Source organism: Artemia sp. Qi Xiang Cuo, chromosome 2 (genome assembly GCF_049724085.1).
Source record: "Artemia sp. Qi Xiang Cuo chromosome 2, ASM4972408v1, whole genome shotgun sequence".
NCBI lineage: Eukaryota > Metazoa > Arthropoda > Branchiopoda > Anostraca > Artemiidae > Artemia > Artemia sp. Qi Xiang Cuo.
Window position 1 is genome coordinate 66,313,937 of NC_142795.1, and position 25,374 is coordinate 66,339,310.

The 25,374-nt window shown below is 32.9% G+C and overlaps 1 pseudogene across 1 annotated transcript in view; it reads left to right on the plus strand.

The window, feature by feature from the left end:
- Positions 1 to 25,374, plus strand: part of LOC148955518 (glutamate receptor ionotropic, kainate 2-like) — a 91,365-nt pseudogene that overhangs the window by 4,921 nt on the left and 61,070 nt on the right. The window contains exons 2-4 of the transcript XR_016143627.1: positions 10,869 to 11,024; positions 11,829 to 12,016; positions 16,689 to 16,837. The product of XR_016143627.1 is annotated as a glutamate receptor ionotropic, kainate 2-like (transcript). The remainder of the gene's footprint in view (positions 1 to 10,868; positions 11,025 to 11,828; positions 12,017 to 16,688; positions 16,838 to 25,374) is intronic.

A 25,374-nucleotide genomic window follows, 5' to 3' on the forward strand; every position in this document is an offset into this window, starting at 1 on the left:
ATGGAACGATTCAGTTGAACTAGGGGGGGGGATTTGCGATTTGGAGGAGATGGGATGATAGTGTACTGTATAACACAGAAGTGATATTTCGGAGCGTATTGTCAATTTAACGAGAATGCTTCACTATAAATAAGGCTATCGTGTTTTACCGAACTTTCTAGGGCAGGGGTAACTATTTAGTTTAAATAATTCTAGGAGGAATTGAGTTTTATGGATGATATGGAAAAAATGCTACTTGTTAAATATTCGGGTAAACATACGACTAAGAAATCTATGATTTGGGATGTGTGGGTTGCTTTTTTTTTACTTTTCTGAGCAGGATTTCTTAGCCTTTCATAGGTGTGTATGATATTTTCTTGATATAACATAGCAGTGACTACATCAGATGGTTTTGTAGTGCAGTGAGTAGTTACTAGTAGTAGTATTTTCGTGTTTTTTGCAAGCAATTAATAATATATCTTAAATTCATTCATATATTTTATTTATAAAACATAGCCGTGACTACATCCGATGGTTTTGTAGTGAAGTGAATTGTTAATAGTAGTAGTATTTTCGCGTTTTTTTTTTTGTAAGCCATTCATACTATACCTTAAGTGCATTCTGATATTTTCTTGATCAAACATATCCGTGACTACATCAGATTGTTTTGTGATGCAGTGAGTTGTTTCTAGTAGTAGAACTTTCTTGTTTTTTTTTGCAAGCCATTCATACTATAACTTAAATGAATTAAGATATTTTATTGATAAAACATAAAAAAGACGACATCAGATGGTTTTGTAGTGCAGTGAGTTGTTACTAGTAGTAGTATTTTCGTGTTTTTTGCAATAAATTCATACTATACGTTAAATGCATTCTGATATTTTCTTGATCAAACAAAGCCGTGACTACATCAGATGGTTTTGTGATGCAGTGAGTCGTTACTAGCAGTAGCACTTTCGTGTTTTTTGCAAGACGTTCATAATATAAATTAAATGCATTCAGGTCTATTATTTATAAAACATTTAAAGGACTACATCATATGGTTTTGTAGTGCAGTGAGTTGTTACTAGTAGTAGTATTTTCGTGTTTTTTGCAAGCAATTCATACTATACCTTAAATGCATTCAGATATTTTCTTGATAAAACATAGCCGTGACTACATCAGATGGTTTTGTGATGCAGTGAGTTGTTACTAGTAGTAGCACTTTCGTGTTTTTTCCAAGTCATTCATACTATACCTTAAATGCATTCAAATATATTCTTGATCAAACATAGTCGTGATCACATCAGAAGGTTTTGTAATGCAGTGAGTTGTTACTAGTAGTAGTATTTTCAGGTTTTTTGCAAGCCATTCATACTATACCTTAAAAGTATTCATATATTTTCTTTATCAATCATAGATGTGATAACATCAGATGGTTTTGTAGTGCAGTGAGTTGTTACTAGTAGTAGTAGTATTTTCGTGTTTTTTTTGAAAGCCAGTCAAACTATACCTTAAATGCATTCATATATTTTCTTTACCAAAAATAGCTGTTAATACATCAGAGGGTTTTTTTATGCTGTTAGTTTTTAATAGTAGTATAACTTTCGTGTTTTTTTTTTGCAATAAATTAATAATATACCTTAAATGCATTCAGACATTTTCTTGATAAAACATAGCCATGACTACATCAGATGGTTTTGTAGTTCAGTGAGCTGTTACTAGTAGTAGTATTTTAGTGTTTTTTGCAAGCAATTCATACTATACCTTAAATGCATTCAGATATTTTCTTGATAAAACATAGTCGTGACTACATCAGATGGTTTTGTGATGCAGTTGTAGTGCAGTGAGTTGTTACTAGTATTAGTATTTTCGTGTTTTTTTGCAATAAATTAATAATATACCTTAAATACTTTCAGATATTTTCTTGATTCATTCTTATACCTAGATTTTCTCTAAGTTAACCTATCTATCAAATATATTATGTATGTAAATCCTTTTCTTACATCTCAGATGTTTTAATAGACATTCTAAACGTTCGATATGCTAGCGTACTCTAAACATAATGAACACATAACAATATAAGTTATCATATATTTTTAATGAAATAATGTCATGTAGAATTGAACAACTTTGGACATTTTGAATCTGTTCCATAAAATGCTTCACCATGAACTCTCTTGATAGTATAGCTATTGTCTTCTCTTAGTTCATAATCAGTAGAATAACCATTATTCAATTTTGACTCAAACACAATTTTAATAGGTGTGTCATCGACAGGGTCAATATTCTTTTCGTCGTTGGTATTATTTGATTCATTCACTGTTTGATCAATGGCAGTAACGTTTGCTGGTACTTTGTTTTTCATCGATTCATCTTTATAATCCTTAGTGATATTTTCTGCCAATGCCCTTTTTATTTTTCTAGAAATTTCACTGTCTATTATCACACTATTTTTACACAGGTAACAGTTCCGGCACGTAGACAGGATATGGTTTATGATATTAGTAGAAGAGTAGGCCTTTCTTTTCGTCTTTGCTTTCGTTTGAATGCTAATACCCGAAACCTGACGATATGGTTTAACACTGGGTAACATGTTACCACAAGCACTAGCAAGAAGATGCCCCTCTTTATCAACTATTATTTTTATGTTGGCATTCTCTTTGAGTGTAATCATCTCCGGAGATCTCAATCTCGCATATCCACCATCATAAGAGTTGAATTTTTTTGGTCCTCCAAAGAAATTCAAATCCTTACTGTCATGACAACGAACGCATACATATCCGATTGTACTACCACCTGTACCTAGTTCATTGTTTAAATAATTATACTTTTCAATATTAAATGCTAAAATAACAATATCATGTGAACACACTTTCTTAAAATGCTTCAACTTTACTTTTTATAGGTATTAGTTATGTGTTTATCATTCAACTGTGTAAAAAATAATGATTTAATACATGCAATAAACTAGGTAGTGTCGATAACCGGCCATAGAGCAATAGTGGGAAAGCCACATCGTGTCTCAGGGACAAGCATAGAGTACAATTAATTCAAGAAATTATGAAAATATTTGTAAGCCAGTAATAAAAACGTTTTGAAACTACATGCTATTTGCATGCCTTTCCTTGGCACCCTTCCAAAAATTAGCGGGTATCCCCCACTGGTTCCTACACATTGCAAAAAGTGAGCAGTACGAAAAACTTGAAACCTTTCCAAACGAGCGGGGATTCCTCACTGATTCCTACACATTGCAAAATGTGAGCAGTACGAAAACTCCACGTTTTCAACAAGACTGTTTTTTTAGGCACCAATCAGGAGAGATATGCAAAGTCGACATAGCTTTATTTCATTTTTTTAAGGTTCATTTAGACGCGGTTACGTGCGCACACGTAACCCATCGTTTGTGGATGTTTAAGAGTGAACTCTAAGTACTATTTTTATGTAAAAATTTGTTTTTGTTGTTTTTTTTTTCTCAAAAAAAATCTGTTAATACATTTAAGCAATAAATATCTTTAAGCTTAACCCCTTCATGTTCTTTAGAATAGTTCTATTCCCCACTGGTTCCTACACATTGCAAAAAGTGAGCATTACTAAAACCCCACGTTTTCAACAAGACTGGTTTTTTAGGGACCAATCATGAGATATATGCAAAGTCGACATAGCTTTTTTTCATTTTTTTAAGGTTAATTTTGACGCGGTTACGTGCGCGCACGTAACCTCGTCTAAATGAACCTTAAAAAAAATGAAATAAAGCTATGTCGACTTTGCTATATCTGTCAGGATTGGTCCCTAAGACACCAGCTTTGTTGAAAACGAGGATGTTTCGTACTGCTCACTTTTTGTAATGTGTCGGAAACCGATGGGACTAGAACTATACTAAGGAACATGATGGGGTTAAGCTTAAAGATATGTTTCGCTTAAATGTATTAAAAGATTATTATTTTTTGTACGAGTTCATTTAAAAACGAGGTTACGTGTGCGCACGTAACCTCGTCTAAATGAACCTTAAAAAAATGAAATAAAGCTATGTCGACGTTGCGTATCTCTCCTGATTGGTCCCTAAGCAACCAGTCTTGTTGAAAACGTGGATTTTTCGTACTGATCACTTTTTGCAACGTGTAGTAAACACTGGGGACTAGAACTATTGTAAGGAACATGAAGGGGTTAATCTTAAATATATTTTTTGCTTAAATTTATTTACATATTTTTTTTTTGAGAAAAAAAAACAACAACAACAAATTTTTAAATAGAAAGATTACTTAGAGTTCACTATTAAACAACCGCACACGTTGGGTTACGGGTGGGCCCCTAACATCGTCTAAAAGAAACATATAAAAATTAAATAAATCCATGTCGACTGTGCGTATCTCTCCTGATTGGTCCCTAAAAACCCAGTCTTGTTGAAAACGTGGAGTTTTCGTACTGCTCACTTTTTGCAATGTGTAGGAACCAGTGGGGAATATAACTATTCTAAATAACATGAAGGGGTTAAGCTTAAAGATTTTTATTGCTTAAATTTATTAACAGATTTTTTTTTTGAGAAAAAAAAACAACAAAAACAAATGTTTACATAAAAATAGTACTTAGAGTTCACTCTTAAACATCCACAAACGATGGTCCCATGATATAGAATAGTTTTTAACATGTCTTATGGATTTATCACGATCAGGTATGTTCTTAGGTATCCACTGTGCGAAGAACCTAACCTCCTCTTCAGGACGGTGATAGCCCCCTTCAAATTTAGGACACGTAAACGCTTCTAGATTGAAAAGTGGAATCCTAGGGTCACACTTTTGAATTAAAACTTTATCTGTAGGCACATTGACCTTTACGTAGAGCGCTTCAACTCCGAAAAAGCTGCAAATTTCACTGAGTTCCTCCTAGACATTTATCAGTTCCTGACCAGTATTATTAAGTGGTGTAATCACTCTATCATAGAATCCCAGTGTGTTTATATAACGTAATGTAGTACGCCACAAGCTTTTATCATAATCAAACAGATTAGAGTTCACTAGCCAATGATAACAGTCAATTTCTTCGAGATCAATATACAATAATAAAAAGGCACCTTCGAATAGAACACCGCAAGATGATTTTTTCAAACTGATAAATTCGGTGTCAAACAGTCCTATCATCTTGGAGGCTATTAATGTAGTTGTTAAGCAGAGAAATACTTCATCAAACTTTTATACCTTCACTCAAGGTTGAATGGAGTTATGACTAGTGAGATGAGTCTTAAAACCATCTGAAGTCATTGTGGGGAGGAGTCATAAAACCCTTGGAAGTCATTGCGAGGGGGGTTATTTAACTCTCGTTAACTGATAAATTCTGTGTCATACTGTCCTATCATCTTGGAAGCTATTAATGTAGTTGTTAAGTAGAAAAATACTTCATACTCCTGGAATTATTTAAACTATACGCAATAAGGTTAAAAATGAAGATATTTATTTAGAGTTTCAACTAGCTATGATGTCTGAAAACCCAAAACAGCTAATTAAATATTCTAATTCACGATTTCAGGCATGTCTCTCCTGATTGGTCCCTAAAAAACCGGTCTGGTTGAAAATGTGGAGTTTTCATAGTGCTCACATTTTGCAATGTGTAGGAATCAGTGAGGAATCCCCGCTCGTTTGGAAAGGTTTCAAGTTTTTCGTACTGCTCACTTTTTGCAATGTGTAGGAACCAGTGGGGGATCCCCGCTCATTTTTGGAAAGGTGCCAAGGAAAGGCATGCAAATAGCATGTAGTTTCAAAACGTTTTTATTACTGGCTTACAAATATTTTCATAATTTCTTGAATGAATTGTACTCTATGCTTGTCCCTGAGACACGATGTGGCTTTCCCACTATTGCTCTATGGCCAGTTATTGACACTACCTAATTTATCGTAAATATTAAATCAGTATTTTTTACACAGTGGAACGATAAACACATAACTAATATCTCTGAAAAAGTGAAGATGAAGCATTTTAAGAAAGTGTGTTCACATGATAGTGTTATTTTAGCATTGAATGCTGACATGGAGAAGTATTTAAACTATGAAATAAGTACAGGTGGTAGTACTATCGGATACGTATGCGTGCGTTTTCATGACAGTAAGGAATTGAATTTGTTTGGAGTACCAAAAAAATTCAACTCTTATGACGGTGGATATGCGAGATTGAGATCTCCGGAGATGATTACACTCAAAGAGAATGCCAACATAAAAATAATAGTTGTTAAAGAGGGACATCTTCTTGCTAGTGCTTGTGGTAACATGTTACCCAGTGTTAAACCATATCGTCAGCTTTTGGGTATTAGCATTCTAATGAAAGCAAAGACGAAAAGAAAGGCCTACTCTTCTACTAATATCATAGACCATATCCTGTCTACGTGCCGGAACTGTTACCTGTGTAAAAATAGTGTGATAATAGACAGTGAAATTTCTAGAAAAATAAAAAGGGCATTGGCAGAAAATATCACCAAGGAATATAAAGATGAATCGATGAAAAACAAAGTACCAGCAATCGTTACTGCCATTGATCAAACAGTCAATGAATACAAATAATACCAACGACGAAAAGCATATTGACCCTGTCGATGACACACCTATTAAAATTGTGTTTGAGTCAAAATGGAATAATGATTATTCTACTGATTATGAACTAAGAGAAGACAATAGCTATACTATCAAGAGAGTTCATGGAGAATCATTTTATGGAACAGATTCAAAATGTCTAAAGTTGTTCAATTCTACATGACATTATTTCATTAAAAATATAGTATACCTTACATTGTTATTTGTTCATTATTTTTAGAGTACGATAGCATATCGAACGCTGAGAACGTCTATTAAAACATCGGATATATAAGAAAAGGATTTACATACATCATATATTGGATAGATAGGTTAACTTAGAGAAAATCTAGGTATAAGAATGAATCAAGAAAATATCTGAATGCATTTAATTTATAGTATGAAGTGCTTGCAAAAAAACACTAAAATACTACTACTTGTAACAAATCACTGAACAACAAAAGAAAAACAAAAACGACTGATGTAGTCAATACTATTTTTGATCAATAATATATCTGAATGCATTTAAGGTATATTACGAATGGCTTGCAAAAAAAAAACACGAAAGTGCTACTACTAGTAACAACTCACTGCACTAAAAAACCAACTGATTTAGTAACGGATATGTTTTATAAATAAAATATATTAATGAATTTAAGGTATATTATGAATGTCTTGCAAAAAAAAAACACCAAATTTATAATAAAATTAAAAACAAAATGCATCAAAAAAAAATCTGATGTAGTCACGACTATGCTTTATAAAGAAAATATCTGAATGCATTTTAGGGTATAGTGTGAATGGCTTGCAAAAAACACGAAAATACTACTACTAGTAACAACTCACTGCACTACAAAACCATCTGATGTGATCACAACTATGATTGATAAAGAAAATATCTGAATGCATTTAAGGTATAGTATGAATGTCTTGCAAAAAACCCCAAAATACTACTATTAGTAACAACTCACTGCATTACAAAACCTTCTGATGTGATCACGACTATGTTTGATCAAGAATATATTTGAATGCATTTAAGTTATAGTATGAATGACTTGGAAAAACCGCTAAAGTGCTACTACTAGTACCAACTCACTGCATCAAAAAACCATCTGATGTAGTCACGGCTATGTTTTATAAAGAAAATATCTGAATTCATTTAAGGTATAGTATGAATTTCTTGCAAAAAACACGAAAATACTACTACTAGTAACAACTCACTGCACTACAAAACCATATGATGTAGTCATTGATATGTTTTATCAAGAAAATATCTTAAAGAATTTAATGTATACTATGAATGGCTTGCAAAAAACACGAAAGTGCTACTACTAGTAACAACTCGCTGCATCACAAAACCATCTGATGTAGTCACGGCTGTGTTTGATCAAGAAAATATCAGAATGCATTTAAGGTATATTATGAATTGCTTGCAAAAAAAACTAAAATACTACTACTATTAAAAACTCACTGAACTACAAAACCTTATTATGTCGTAATGGTTATTTTTTATAAATAAAATATCTTAATGAATTTACTTTATATTATTATTTAATTGTAAAAAAAAACAACAATAAATTGATACTAATAGTAACAAATTGCTGCATAAACATACCATATTATTTAGTAAAGGATATGATTTATAAATAAAATATAATAATTCAAATAAGTTTTATTATTAATGGCTTGCAAAAAAAAAAACGCGAAAATAAAACTACTAGTAAGAAGTCACTGCACTACAAAACCATCAGATGTAGTCACGGCTATTTTTTATAAATGAAAAATCTTAATGCATTTAAGATATAGTATGAATGGCTTGAAAAAAACACGAAAATTCTACTACTAGTAACGACTCACTGCACTACAAAACCATCTGATGTAGTCACTGCTATGTTATATAAAGAAAATATCATACACACCTATGAAAGGCTAAGAAATCCAGCTCAGAAAAGTAAAAAAATAGCAATCCCACACATCCCAAATAATAGATTTCTTAGTCGTATGTTTACCCAAATATTTAACAAGTAGCATTTTTTCCATACCATCCATAAAACTCAATTCCTCCTAGAATTATTTAAACTAAATAGTTACCCCTGCCCTAGAAAGTTCGGTAAAACACGATAGCCTTATTTATAGTGAAGCATTCTCGTTAAATTGACAATACGCTCCGAAATATCACTTCTGTATTATACAGTACACTATCATCCCATCTCCTCCAAATCGCAAATCCCCCCCCCTAGTTCAACTGAATCGCTCCATGTAAGTGAACCCCTGTATAACCGAAACCCTGTACAACTGAACTCCCATGCAACTGAATCCTCGTGCTACTGAATCCCTCATGCACGAAGAAGAAGAAGAATACGGAGAATTATTAGTCTTTTTGTTCACCATTATAGATGAATAAACGGATTTAGCCAATGGAATGAAGTCCTATTCCTACAAGTTAAGTTAGAATAAAAGAATCAGGTAACGACCCCCCCCCCTCATGTAACTGAATCCCAAGCTTCTGAACTCCCCCATGCAACTGAACCCCTCGTGCTACTGAACCCCCATGCAACTTGACCCCATTTAACTAAACCTCCGTGTAACTGTACTCTCCTTTAACTGAACTCTCAAGCAGTCGTATGTTTACCCGAATATTTAACAAGTAGCATTTTTTCCATACCATCCATAAAACTCAATTCCTCCTAGAATTATTTAAACTAAATAGTTACCCCTGCCCTAGAAAGTTCGGTAAAACACTATAGCCTTATTTATAGTGAAGCATTCTCGTTAAATTGACAATACGCTCCTAAAATATCACTTCTGTATTATACAGTACACTATCATCCCATCTGCTCCAAATCGCAAATCCCCCCCCCTAGTTCAACTGAATCGCTCCATGTAAGTGAACCCCTGTATAACCGAAACCCTGTACAACTGAACTCCCATGCAACTGAATCCTCGTGCTACTGAATCCCTCATGCAAGAAGAAGAAGAAGAATATGGGTTGGCGAGCGCACCCTCTCCCTGGATTCGCCCCTGCCAGTAAGTGGCAAGGGGCTGGGTTGAGGAGCTTAATTTCCTATGGTAAATTGGGTAAAACTGCCTCTCTCATACCAAATTTTCCCCCCACACCTCATTTTGCCCCCCCCCTCCAACTGAAATTTAGTTTCTTCCAAAATGTTTTCAAAACTAAGAAAAGAAACTAGAGTATTTCACGTAAAAAAAATCTATCAAACGTTACTGTCATTGATCAAACAGTCAATGAATCAAATAATACCAAAGATGAAAAGCATATTGACCCTGTCCAATAATTGTTAATTATTGCATTTATCTTTTCAGTTTGGTGAGCTTCTGTTCCACTTCATTAGATCAAGTAGGTTTGATGATTTGTTCAACCATGTCCTATTCAACTAATTAACAGACAAAAAAACTGTTTGTACGGGGGCGTCGCAGAATAACATGATATTTCCTATATGTCTGTTAGAATAACATGGTATTTGCTATATGTCCCAGCAAATAACATGGTATTTGCTATATGTCCCGGCAATATAGTACTTCCTAGTCTACTGGAGTGGGCCAAGTTGCCCTCCAATTTTTTGGTCACTTAAAAATGGCACTAGAGCTTTTAATTTCCGTTCGAATGAGCCCTCTCACGATATTCTAGGACTACTGGATCGATACGACATATAAACACGGATCCGTGATCTTTCGTCTGGCAAAAAATACAAAATTCCACATTTTTGCTGATAGGAGCTTGAAACTTCTTTAGTAGGGTTTTCTGATACGCTAAATATGATGGTGTGATTTTCATTGAAGTTCTATGACTTTTAGGGTTTTTTCCCCCCTTTTTGGAAAATGAGGCAAATTTTCTCAGGCGAGTAACTTTTAATAGGTAAGACTAAACTTGGAGAAACTTATATATTTGAATTCAGCATAAAAATTTGATTCTTCTGCTGTATCTATTGGTATGAAAATTCCGTTTTTTTTTTAAATTTCGGTTACTAGTAAGCCGGGTCGCTCCTTACTCACAGTTTCTTACCACGAACTGTTTGATTCAGAGCCTCAAGTGTTCTTTTGAGAAAATGGTCAAGGATAGAAATGATAAACATAGTTGGCGAAATTAATTAAAAATAAGACTGTCAATAGGATAATGGACCAGGTAAAAAGTTTATTGAAGTTCAATAAGTGAATAGAAATGAACGAGTTTAGTTTAGTGTGATATAGCTAACATAGAGTACTAAAAGGAATATTAAAAGGTGACCAAGTTCGAGATTAAGTGCAGAGATAAATTATTCTTTTTTCTTCGTCTTTTTTTTGTAGAAAATGTCAATGCATTCTAAACTCATTGACAGTTTTTGTATTTTGAAGTTGGTTTGTTTGACTCCGAAAATCCAATGGAAGAAATTGCTTTCCGATACGCAGTCGATCGAGTCAATAGTGCTAGACATGTTCTACCTAGGACTCGTGTTCTTGGTCAAGTTGAACAAGTTTCTCTAAGAGACAGCTTCACCGCATCTAAAAAAGGTATGTGTGTTTTGTGCTTTCAGTTCAATGTTCTGCATATATATAAATATATATATATATATATATATATATATATATATATATATATATATATATATATATATATATATATATATATATATATATATATATATATATATATATATATATATATATATATATATATATATATATATATATATATACTCAATCTCTTTTTATCAGATGATAAGGGATGAATTTGTGTAAACAGGATTGTTCCTATTGTATAAACTTGAACCAAGAATAATCTACCGTTGTGTTGTAGCCATCTTAAGACCATTCCTGTCATTGTACTCTTTCTGAACACAAAAATCCTTACATCTTTTCGTCTTCCTCAAAGTTCTTAATTATTTTTCTTTTCTTCAACAAAGACTTTTCAGCTTTAAATACTAGTGCTGTTATGTGCTTACTGTGCAAAACTGAAAAAAAAACGCGAAGCACCCTCCCCCCCCCCAAATGTTTGTTCGACTTGTAAAAACGTAACAAAAATGAATATATACAAATTTTGATGCGTCTTTTAAAGTTTCTTTTTCTATATCTCGAGGTAAAAATTAGCCGTTTATCTTCGGTCGAGTGTAAAGCAATGGAAAATAAGTAAATACAAATACTACTATTAATCAGGTTTTCTAATCGACGTTTGGATTTTATCTGGGTAAAGCTGCATATTTTATTGTTCTTAGATTGTACAAAGTTGTCTTTGGTCTCCTCTCTAATCTGTTTGGTATCCTCTTTGGCATATACTGTTAGGGCATTAAAATTAATTTTATATTCCATTATATATAGTATGCAATTTCCTTCGGTATGGATTGGTTGGTGTGTTTGGTCCTTCTTCAGATACAGCTACGCACATTCAATCCCTATGTGATGCATTCGAATTACCTCACGTTGAAACTCGTTATGACCGAAAAACGAAGCGATATCGAGATGACTTTGCTGTGAATCTCTACCCGCATCCAGAAACTTTGAGCAAGGTACCTTTGATCTATTGTTCGCTTATTACCATAGTTAGAGATTACCCCTGAGTTTAGAAAATCATAAAATTTATGCATAAAGAGCAAATTATCCCAAGATATGATAAAAATAGGGTTTTTATTGAGTTGTATCCCACCGTGGAATATTGTTGCTCTCTTAGCCAATCCTATCTCCTCTACTCCTTCCATGTAAGCAAATTAAAAGAATGTCTTCTGTCTGATAGTTGTTCTTTATTGCTGAGATGTGAATAAGTATATTCTACGGTGAAAAGTTTTTTTATTTAATATATTTTTTTTTGTTTTTTTTATAAGGTTAAACTCCTTATTTGCATAGATGATAATAGGCTACCTTTATGGCATCTATTAAAATACAGGGTGATGTATCTAGTACGTCTGAAGTTCCAAGGGTAAGGGCATTCGGGCCTGTACTCCATCAGAATTGTTGAAATTCCTTGGCCTTGCAAAATTTTTTACCCCTTCCCCCTAAGTAAATTCCTCCTTAAGTACCTGGAAAGTATTATTGATTCAACCGGAAGAGAAAAAAGATTGGAAGATTGAAAAAAAAGAGAAAAACTAGAATTTTAAAAGAGGAAAACTAGAATTTTGGCCTGAAAAAGAAAGCAAGATATGTTGAACCATAAAAAGGCATAAAAAGGCTGTAGTAATATCAAAATTTTCATACGAATAATAGTGAATTAAAGCGAATATGAGCGCATAGGTTTATGGTAAACTATAATTCCTTATATAAGAATATAAGAATCAACCGTCCAACCTTAAACTGCATAAAGTCCATTTTTTCACTTTCTGGCCAATTAGCATTACTGTATTAAAACAAACCGAAAAGAAGTTGAGTCCAATGTTGTGTGCTATAGCGCACTAACTGAGACAAAAGAAAGAAGTAATAATCATTAATTAAGCCTAGTATATCAGGCTGGGCCATCGAAAGTCAAGACTGGATCCCGGGAACTAATTTCTTAGTCCTACTTGCATGCTCTTTCTTTCAGGAATACGGTATCAAAATCAATTAATTTGGCAGGTCATAACCGTAGCTCTTGATATTGGCTGCGAAAGAACTGAATGTTGTGGTAAATTTTACATTTCCTTGGCGTAATTTTTTTTATATATTTTTTTTTATAGCAGGTCCTTTTTAACTTTCTATATTTAAGAATCAGACTCGCAGTATTACCTCGTGCTGACATTTTTTGAGGGTCAGACCCATAAGATTTTGCGGAATTCATGTTCGCGATAGAAATTTAAATTCACTCTCTAAAATATAATTTTGAAAACCTTTAATTTTATAAGCAATATAAAAGTTTGCAAACAACTTATTTGTAGGTCGATGCTCCTGTAGATTTGACCTTGAATGTTGGCCTATTTGATAGTTATATTTTGAAAGCTTCAAACGTCAATGCAATTTTACTGTTTAAATACCTTTATTCCCAAAAAATTAATATTTTTTAAAAATGTTTTTTAACGTTTGAAAGCACCTGAATCCTGTATAGAATGAATGTAAAAAATAAAATAAATATATCTCATATATGGTTATACGAGAAAAATCAGTCCCTTTGTATCTTTTCAACATATTGTAAACAGTAACCTTTTCAATATGATCATAATAACTTTATCTTCGTTCTATACTATAATTAAACAAAAAAAACAAGTTTTTTAAACTGAAAGTAAGGAGCGACATTAAAACTTAAAACGAACAGGAATTGTTCCGAAGATAAAAGGGGTTGTCCCCTCCTCAACGCCTTGCTCTTTACGCTAAAGTTTTGTGTTGTTTAATAAAATAAAGTTGTGAGACAGAGTCCAATTTTAGCGTAAAGAGCGAGGCGTTGGGAGGGGACAGCCCCTTTCATATACAGAATAATTTCTGTTCGTTTTAAGTTTTAATGTCGCTCCTTACTTTCAGTTTAAAAAACTTGTTTTTTTTTATTTAATTTCTGATCGTTTTTTTAGTTAATGCAGCTTTTATTTTGCCTCGCCGTCATTGAATAAGTAAACAAAATTTGCATAAAAATTTTACTTTTCTTTTGCTAAATGGCCGTCTCTAAATTTGGTTCTGATGTAATTTACAAATTAACTTACGTAACGAACTTATATATTCGTATATTTTTCTTCTGGAAAAAAAATACGAAGTTGCAGATTTTTGCAGATATGAGCTTGAAACCTATGTTATATGGTTTTCTGATACACTGAATCTAACAGTGATTTTCATTAAATTTTTTTCACTTTTAGGGGATGTTTTCCCCCTCTTTAAAAAATCAGGTAAGTTTTTCTCTGGCTCGTAGCCTTTGATGAGTAATACTAAACTTAACAAAATTTATATATTTAGAATCAGCATTATAAGCCCATTCTTTTGATACATTTATTGACGTCAATGTTCTGTTTTTAAAAGTTTCGCTTACTATTTAGCCGTATCGCTTGTTTTTTTATTATTTTTTTTTATTACGTGTATGTTATTACGTATATGATGGGGTTCTCCCCTTAGTCAATACCACGCTCTTTACGTTAAAAGTTAAAAATTTTTTTAATTAAAAAACCCTTTAATACCAAATGCAGTATAATTAGAATAGATAGATCTTTTTAAAGCACTAAAAAAAACTATAGCGTAAAGCGCGAATTATTGACTTTGGGGGGAACCCCCTCATCTACGTTATAATTTCTTTTCGTTTTAAGTTATCATGTTGCTTCTTACTTTCAGTTGAAAAAACTTGTGTTTTTTTAAATTTAATTTCTGATCGTTTTTTAAATAATGCTTGGAAATCCGGCGCCCCCTTCATAGAAATGTCCCTTACCCCAAAGAAACATCCTCCACGGAAAGATTCTCCCGAGTAACCCCCTCCTCCAGCCCCCTTCCCCCCCCACCAAAAAAAATACTTCCTGAAAATGTCTGTATACTTCCCAATAACCAATACAATATGCAAGCAATGGGCAAAGTTCATAACTTGCAGCCCTTCCCCTGGGAACTGTGGGGAATTAAGTCATCCTAAAAGACATATTTATTAGATTTTCGACTATGCTAAACCAAATGGCTATCTCAAAATTTTAATTGGGTGACTTTGAGAAAAAAATGAGCGTGGGGCCTAGTTGCCCTCGATTTTTTTTTTGGTCGCTTGAAAAGGGAACTAGAACTTTTAATTTCAGTTCCAATGAGCCCTCTTACGATATTCTAGGACCACTGGGTCAATACGATTACCCCTGGGAAAAAAAAAACAACAACAAATAAACAAGCACCCGTGATCTTTCTTCTGGCAAAAAAATGCAAAATTCCACATTTTTGTAGATAGGAGCTTGAAACCTCAACAGTAGGGTTCTCTGATACGCTGAATATGATAATGTGAATTTCATTAAGGTTCTATAACTTTTAGGTGGTCTTTCCCCCTTTTTTCGAAAATCAGCCAAATTTTCTCAGGCGCGTAACTTTTGATGGGTAAGATTAAACTTGATGAAACGTTTATATTTGAAATCAAAATTAAAATCTGATTCTTTTGATGTATCTATTGGTACCAAAATTCCGGTTTTTAGAGTTTCGGTTACCATTGAGTCGGGTCGCTCCTTACTTTCGTTACCACGAACTGTTTGATTAACGAATTTATTATCATGTCTTATATGTAACTTATTTTTCATAAGTCTCCGATGGTACAATGGTAAGCATACTAGTGGTTAGCATAGCTGGCATTCATCAAGATTGGCAATAACAATGCAGTTTTAGTTAAAAAAGTTTTTAATTTAGTTAAATTTTATTTTTTAATTAAAATGCACTTTCACTTTAAATATTCCCGTTCAAATGAGCCCTCTTGCTACATTCTGGGACCACTGGGTCGATACGATTACCCCTGGGGAAAAGAAAAACAAACAAACAAATGAAGACGCATCAGTGATCTTTCTTCTGGCAAAAAAAAAATCAGAATTCCACATTTTTGCAGATAGGATCTTGAAACCTCGACAGTAAGGCTCTCTTATACGCTGAATCTGATGGTGTGATTTTCATTAATAGTCTATGACTTTTAGGGGTTGCTTCCCCCTTTTTCAAAACAAGCCAAATTTTCTCAGGCTCTTAAATTTTTATGGGTAATATTAAACTTGACGAAACTTATATATTCCAAATCAGCATAAAAATCAGATTCTTTTGGTGTATCTGTTGGTATCAAAATTCCGTTTTTTAGAGTTTTGGTTAATATTGAGCCAGGTCGCTCTTACTATGTAGTTCATTACCACGAATTGTTTGATCCTTTGTGTGAATCCTTTATAAGCCCATTATCCAAATTTATAAGCCCAAAGTCATTGATTTGACTTGGGGAATGTAACTGCATTTAATTTTAGCAGTTAGTAGTGACCCAGCTTATTTACAGCAAAATGCTTGTTTTGTACGAAATCTTTTTTTTTTAAATTTAATACAAGTATTTAGCTAATGGTAAAGTAAGTTCTACTGTATTCTATTGCAAGAAAATTTTATGCGTCGATGGCTTGTGTATTCAGATTGAATTTTGCCTTGAACTACCCTCTCTTTAATTTTTCTTAAAGTCACTATCCATGTTTGCTTTAGTAAGTAAACTCTACTTGCCTTACCCGTGTCTTTTTTCTTCCCTTTTTTGATATGAAAAGTCGTAATTTCGCAATGACCTTTTTATGTGTTCTATAACACATTGCGCTACCTATTTATTTTTAGGCATACTATGATTTGGTGAAGTCCTGGGGATGGAAAAATGTAGCTCTACTCTACGAGCAAGGGAGCAGCCTGACCGAACTGCAAGAGCTCATGAAAGCCCAGGATATTAATTTCCACTTAAAAGAACTGCCATTGGAAGGAGATGTAAGGTGCGTTACTTTTAACAATTAGTGAAAAATCACTTTTCGGACTAACTCTTTAATAGTTTTAGAGAAAGTAGTTGAATTAGGTGATTGAAACTTTCAGACGTTTTCAGGGTTTTTTGTTTGAGGTGATTCCTAATAGTTTCACTCACATGCCTCTACTACTTCCCTTAAAATTTCTGCTTTCTTTCTGTAAAATATTCATTTACTTTCTTTAGACTATAGGAATTGATTTTTTTTTATCTTATTTACTTTTGGTCTCTACTGTTTGCAGTGGAAAATAATAGCTGGATGAAGTAAGTAAGTAATCAGATTTTCATAGCTGGATAATGTATACAATTCATCAGATTAACGACAATTCTTGACTACTAAGGTCCCTGTGTTGGCCCTGCAGTGTGTTGCGGCAGCTGGGTTTGGTCTTTGGATCCCGAAATTACCAGGATGAGGTCAAACCCACTGCGCCACCGCCGGATAAAATCTATAAGCGGATTAACGACGCTTCTTGAATACTAAGGTCTCTGGGTCAGCCCTGCAGTGTGGTGACACTGCCGGGCTCGATCTCTGGGTTTCGAAATTACCTGGATAATGCCAAAGTTATCGCTTCCAGTTTTTATATTCAATGCAGGCTGCTTTGAAAAGAAACAAGAATTACTTGTTTCGTAGGCCGTTAAACCTGAATTAGAATTTTGAAAAGATTATTTTTTAATGGAATGATTCTCAGACACTCTTTCTAAATTTCCCTATCAAAATTGTATTGCTTTTAATTTTACACTTTTATTTTGTGTTTGTTTCAATCTAACAGAGAAATTGAATTATAGCATGATGGGTGTCCATGTAGACCCACAACAGGTAACTTAAAGACAACAGGAAGTCTATTTTTTTGGGAGGTAGGGCTGTAATATATAAATATATATATATATATATATATATATATATATATATATATATATATATATATATATATATATATATATATATATATATATATATATATATATATATATATATATATATATATATATATATATATATATATATATATATATATATATATATATATATATATATATATATATATATATATATATGGTTCTAGGTGTTTACCCTCCCCCCCCGGTGATTACCCCCGAAAAGTACCCTCCCTCCGGAGCCCCCCCCCCCATCTGGTAAATACCCCCCGTGGAAAATAAGGCTTTCCAAATTTGATAATTTTATTTGAGTTTTATTTTTTTAATTTCCGTAGGGGGAAGGAAGTTCGGTACTTGTGTATTATGCGCCACTCACTCAAGTTTACGCTGTGTAAAATTCAAGAAGACACCCGGTTTTTTTTTGTTAGTTTCTTCGTTTCTTTAGAAATAAATTTGGGCTATAGATCTGCACATTATAGAGGGGGCGGAGTAAAGTATTGCGGATCTGCATGTAAAATATGTTTGGTACAATTATTCTGCATATTAGATAGATAGATAAATAAGTGTATTTTAAAGCCAAATATACGGTCATGAACGAAGTAAAATAACATAAATGAATATAGTGAATGGAGGGGGGGGGTGTTTAATCCCCCAGAAAATACCCCAACTCGGAAAATTCCTCCCGAAAAATGTCCCCCTCACGAAAAATACCCCCACGGAAAGTAACCCCCGCAGAAAATACCCCCTTCTTAGAAAATACCCTCACGGAAAGTACCCTTCCCCCCTGTGGAAAACAATGTTTCTAAATTTCAAACTTTGATTTCTTTTTTTTTTAGTTTCGTTGAAAAGTGCTAAGGAACGGGAAAAAGAGGAATTTAAACACCAGAAGTATCTTAAAAACTTAGAAAAAAACCGAAAAGACTGTGTTGAAAAGACTTCCATATGAGCTATTGCAATTTTTGGCAGTAATGTGTGCCAAATTAAAAAAAAATTGAAGAAGAAAAAATTTTAGGCGAACAATCAGTAAAGAGGGAGGTGCTACTCCGAACCCTCACCCCTGCTGCCACCTACAACTTTTTTTAACACCATATATTGGCACGAGAACCACGTGGTTTATGGTTTTTGTCAATGAGAATTTGAAAAAACAGGAATTTTGTCACATTTATGTATGTTTTCTTGGATGGTTATGTGTGTTGGTCGATTTATTTGATGTTTTTCATGGATGTTTAATGGTTTTTGTCAGTGAGAATTTGAAAAACAGGAACTTTGTTCATGTCTGTTATATGGTTTTCTCACTGAGAATGAAAAAACAGGAACTTTATCACATTTATGGATGTCAACAGCAATTCATGTCTGTTTTATGGTTTTCTCAGTGAGAATGAAAAAACAGGAACTTTCTCACTTGGAAAACCATAAACCACGTGGTCTTGTCACGAGTAGCACCTGTGAATTTGATTTACATAATCGCTAGGGGAAATTATTGATTCACGAAGGGGAGAATTAAGAAACATTAAGGCTTCTTTAATCTTAGGTCTGAGGGATAAACATTCTTTAGGTCAGAGAGAAAAATTAATATTCTATTTTTAAATAGGGTTTCATTGATCTTTAGTGTCAGGAATTATAATTGACATCACTTGTTATCTTGGAATTATGCGGGAGTCTAAAGAGATATAAATTCTATTTTTAAATACGGCTTCACGGAGCTTTAAGTCGGAGAGATAAATTGATATTCTAGCGAAACCCTAATAGTTTAGCTAGGAAAATTTATGAGATGAAGAGATTAACGTAGGAAAGGGTTTCCTAGAAATTTGAAATGCGTTAGCGCAGAGATGCCAAACAAAAGGAACACGCTGAAATTACGTTTAGGGTTTATTTGGGCGAAACCGTTCTATCCATTTTATGGGATTATTTCGGCGAAACAGTTAGAGACATTTTGAAAGAAGATTTTAGGAAAGGTTTTAGAAGTGAATTTGAGGGTGAAACTCTGTGGTCGTTATAATACACAAGTTCCATTTGAACAGTGTTGTGAGGTCCTCTACCCCAACCCCAAAGGGTTCCGATCCCCCACCCCAACCCCGAAGGAAGCCCCCGGTACTCAAAGGTCCCCCAAGCTCCCATAGAGCCCCAACCCTCCAAACGCCCTCCTCAGACCCTCAAAGGCCCACCACAGGTCCTCAAAGGGCCCCCCGACCCCCCCAAGGGCCCCCCGGCCCCCAATGGCCCTCCCCCGGTCCTCAAAGGTCCCCCGGTCCCCAAAGGCCCCCCAGGCTCCCAAAGGGCTCCCCAGACCCTCAAAGGCCCACCCCGGGGCCCCCAAAGGCACACCGAGCTCCCAAAAGACCACCGGGGTCCCAAAGACCTTCACCCGGTCTCCAAATGTCCCCCAGGCTCTCAACCGGCCCCCAGGACCCCCAAAGGCCCCCCACCGGTCCCCAAAGGTCCCCCAGGCTCCCAAAGGGCACCCCACCCTCCCCTCCCTCTCCTCCCCCTCCTCACAACCCCCTCCCCCTCCCCACAATCCCCCTCCCCCTCCCCTCCCCTCCCCTCCCCCTCCCCATTTTTTTAATATTTTTTGTGCATTGAGACACAGAAGGGCACCCTCCCCCAAGGGTCCCCCAAACACCCTTCCTGGGCCCCCAAAGAGTCCCCTCTCCATTTTTTTAATACTTTTTTATGGCTTTATTATATCTTTTCTGAACAAGCTCCATTCATAATGTCATTCCTAAACCCATTTTCCAACCTCAAAGAGTCCCCTCCCCAATTCGTAAATACTTTCTTTAATTTTTTAACATGGTATATTTTTTTTACTTTTTATGTATTTTAAAATGACATGAAATATGCTTACGGCTCTACCAGTCATACTCTGTGCTTGTTCATGGACACGACGCGGCTTTTCCACTGGTACTCTATGGCAGGTTATCGACACTACCGAGTTTATTGCATGCATTAAATCAGTATTTTTTACGCAGTGGAAGGATCAACACACATTTCATATCTGTAAAAAGTGAAGATGAATTATTCGACGAAAGTAGGTGCACATGAAAAAATCATTGTCGTGTTGAACGCTGACAAGGAGAAATACCTGAACTATAAAACGAGTGCAAGTGGAGATCTTATTGGCAATGTATGCATACGATGTCATGCCAGTGAGGAGTTAAATTCCTTTGGTGTACCCAAGAATTTCCATCATGCAAGTGGTGGATATGCAAGAGTAACATTACCAGAGAAATTAGTAGTCAAAGAGAATGCCAACTTAAAAATAGTAGTTGATGAAGAGGGACAACTTCTAGCTAATGGTTCTGGTAGCATGTTAGCCGTTGATAGATCTTATCGCAATTCTTCCGGTGTTAGCATTCGAATGAAAGCAAAAGGAAAAAGAAGACAAGCATACAGCTGCATCAACATCATAAATCATATCATGTCAATGTGCTAAAACTGCTATCTATGTAAAAATAATGTGACAATAGACAGTGAAATCGCAGGCAGAATAAAAAGGACATTATCAGACAATATCATCAATGAATATAAAGATGAATTGACGGAAAGTGAAGCGCAAGTGTACTAATAATGTATAATAATGTATTTAACATATTTTTATATCAATATTCTACATGTCCTTATTTCATTAAAAATATCTTATGTATTATTTTGTTAAGTGTTCATTATTTTTAGGGTATGCTAGAACGTCAAACGTTCAGAATATCTATTAAAAAGGTCAGAGATGTAAGAAAAATCATTTTAGAGATAATGATACTACTAGCAGGCTCAATTTTTCATAGAAGAGAGAAAAGTTCAAGTTCTATTCTGAATTTTACCAAAGAACACAATTCAATTCTAATTTCACCAGAAAAAATAAAAAGCTTACTCTTCACTTTTAAGTTCACCAAGAAATAAAAAATTTAAAGTTCACTTCTAAATTTTTCCGTAGAAGATAGGAAAAGTTATACTATGATAGTGATTATTTCCCATGAAGATAAAAAGTTTCACTTTAATTCAAAATTTTATTGAATTCAATTCCGACCTTTCTCAAAGAGTCAAATTTAAAGTTCTATTCCAAATATTTTCCCCGGAACAAGAAAAATCCCAAGACATAAGAAAATTAAAGTTCACTTCTAAATTTTTCCGTAGAAGATAGGAAAAGTTATACTATGATTGTGATTATTTTCTATGAAGATAAAAAATTTCACTTTAATTCTAAATTTCCTTAAATTCAATTCCGACCATTCTCAAAGAGATGAAAAAATTTAAAGTTCTGTTCCAAATATTTCTCCCGGAAGAAGAAAAGTTCAACTTCGATTCTGAATTTTCTCAATGAAAATGAAATAAGTTATTGATCAATTCTATTTTCCCAAAATAATATAAAATTTTACACTTCAATTCAGATTTTTCTCAAAGAGATGAAAAAATTTAAAATATTGTTCCAAATTTTTCTTAGAAGATAGAAAAGATCAAGTTCTAATATGAATTTTACCAAAGAACACAATTCAATTCTAATTTCTCCAGATAAAATAAAAAGCTTCCATCACAGTTTTAAGTTTACCAAGACATAAGAAATTTAAAGTTCATTTCTAAATTTTTCCATAGAAGATAGGAATAGTTATACTATGATAGTGATTATTTTCCATGAAGATAAAAAATTACACTTTAATTCTAAAATTTCTTAAAGTCAGTTCGATCCTTTCTCAAAGAGATGAAAAAATTTTAAGTTATTTTCAATATATTGTATGGGAAGAAGAAAATTTAAACTTCAATTCTGAATTTTATCAGAGAAAACTAAATAAGTTCTTGTTCAATTCTATTTCAACAAAATAATATAAAATTTTTTCAATTCAGTTCAGATTTTTCTCAAAGAGATGAAAAATTTAAAATACTATTCCAAATTTTTCATAGAAGATAGAAAAGTTCAAGTTCTCTTCTAAATTTTACCAACAAACCCAATTCAGTTCTAATTTCTCCAGAGAAAATAAAAGCTTCCACTTCAGTTTTAAGTTCACCAAGACATAAAAAATTTAAAGTTCTGTTCTAAATTTTTCTGTAGAAGATAGGAAAAGTTATACTATGATAGTGATTATTTTCCATGAAGATAAAAAGTTTCAATTTAATTCTAAATTTTCTTAAATTCAGTTCCGACTTTTCACATAGAGATGAAAGAAATTTAAAGTTCTGTTCCAAATTTTTCATAGAATATTGGAAAAGTTATACTTTGATCGTGAATATTCAAGTTCTCTTATGAATTTCACCAAAGAACACAATTCAATTCTAATTTCTCCAGAGAAAATAAAAAGCTGCCACTTCAGTTTTAAGTTCGCCATGACATAAAAAATTTAAAGCTCAGTTCTAAATTTCTATATAGAAGATAAGAAAAGTTATAATATGATTGTGATTATTTTCTATGAAGATTAAAAGTTTCACTTCAATTTTAAATTTTCTCAAAGAAGTGAAGAAAAGTTCAACTTCGATTCTGAATTTTCTCAATGAAAATGAAATAAGCTATTGATCATTTCTATTTTCCAAAAATAATATAGACATTTTATACGTCAGTTTATATTTCTCTCACACGCATGAAAAAAACTAAAACTCTGTTCCAAATTTTTCGTAGGAGATAGAAAATTTATTGTTCTCTTCTGAATTTTACCTAAGAACATAATTAATTTCTACTTTATCGAGAGAAAATAAAAAATATCCATATCACTTTTAAGTTCACAACGACATAAAAATTTAAAGTTCAATTCTAAATTTTTACATAGAAGATAGGAAAAGTTATACTATGATTGTGATTATTTTCCATGAAGATAAAAAGTTTCACTTTAATTCTAAATTTTCTTAAATTCAGTTCCGACTTTTCACATAGAGATGAAAGAAATTTAAAGTTCTGTTCCAAATTTTTCATATAATATTGGAAAAGTTATACTTTGATCGTGAATATTCAAGTTCTCTTCTGAATTTTACCAAAGAACACAATTCAATTCTAATTTCTCCAGAGAAAATAAAAAGCTGCCACTTTAGTTTTAAGTTCGCCACGACATAAAAAATTTAAAGTTCCGTTCTAAATTTATACATAGAAGATAGGACAAGTTATAATATGATTGTGATTATTTTCTATGAAGATAAAAAGTTTCATTTCAATTTTAAATTTTCTCAAAGAAGTGAAGAAAAGTTCAACTTCGATTCTGAATTTTCTCAATTAAAATGAAATAAGTTATTGATCAATTCTATTTTCCCAAAATAATATATAAATTTTCCACTTCAGTTTAGATTTTTCTCAAACAGATGAAAAAATTTAAAATACTGTTCCAAATTTTTCATAGAAGATAGAAAAGTTCTTGTTCTCTTCTGAATTTTACCAAAGAACACAATTCAATTCTAATTTCTCCAGAGAAAATAAAAAGCTTCCATTACAGTTTTAAGTTTACCAAGACATAAAAAATTTAAAGTTCAGTTCTAAATTTTTCCATAGAAGATAGGACTAGTTATACTATGATACTGATTATTTTTTATGAAGATAAAAAGTTTCACTTTAATTCTAAAATTTCTTATATTCAGTTCCAACCTTTCTCAAAGAGATGAAAAAATTTAAAGTTCTGTTCAATATATTTTCTCGGAAGAAGAAAAGTTCAACTTCGATTCTGAATTTTCTCAGTGAAAATGAAATAAGTTCTTCGATCAATTCTATTTTCCCAAGATAATATAAAAATTTTCCACTTCAGTTCAGATTTTTCTCAAAGAGATGAAAAATTTTAAGATACTATTCCAAATTTTTCATAGAAGATAGAAAAGTTCAAGTTCTCTTCTAAATTTTACCAACAAACACAATTCAATTCTAATTTCTCCAGAGAAAATAAAAAGCTTCCACTTCAGTTTTAAGTTCACCAAGACATAAAGAAATTTAAAGTTCTGTTCTAAATTTTTCTGTAGAAGATAGGAAAAGTTATAGTATGATAGTGATTATTTTCCATGAAGATAAAAAGTTTCAATTTAATTCTAAATTTTTCTTAAATTCAGTTCTGACTTTTCACATAGAGATGAAAGAAATTTGAAGTTCTGTTCCAAATTTTTCATAGAATATTGGAAAAGTTATACTTTGATCGTGAATATTCAAGCTCTCTTCTGAATTTTACCAAAGAACACAATACAATTCTAATTTCTCCAGAGAAAATAAAAAGCTGCCACTTCAGTTTTAAATTCGCCATGACATAAAAAATTTAAAGTTCAGTTCTAAATTTCTACATAGAAGATAGGAAAAAGTTATAATATGATTGTGATTATTTTCTATGAAGATTAAAAGTTTCACTTCAATTTTAAATTTTCTCAACGAAGTGAAGAAAAGTTCAACTTCAATTTTGAATTTTCTCAATGAAAATGAAACAAGTTATTGATCATTTCTATTTTTCAAAAATAATATAAAAATTTTCCACTTCAGTTTAGATTTTTCTCAAACAGATGAAAAAATTTAAAATACTGTTCCAAATTTTTTCATAGAAGATAGAAAAGTTCTTGTTCTCTTCTGAATTTTACCAAAGAACACAATTCAATTCTAATTTCTCCAGAGAAAATAAAAAGCTTCCATTACAGTTTTAAGTTTACCAAGACATAAAAAATTTAAAGTTCAGTTCTAAATTTTTCCATAGAAGATAG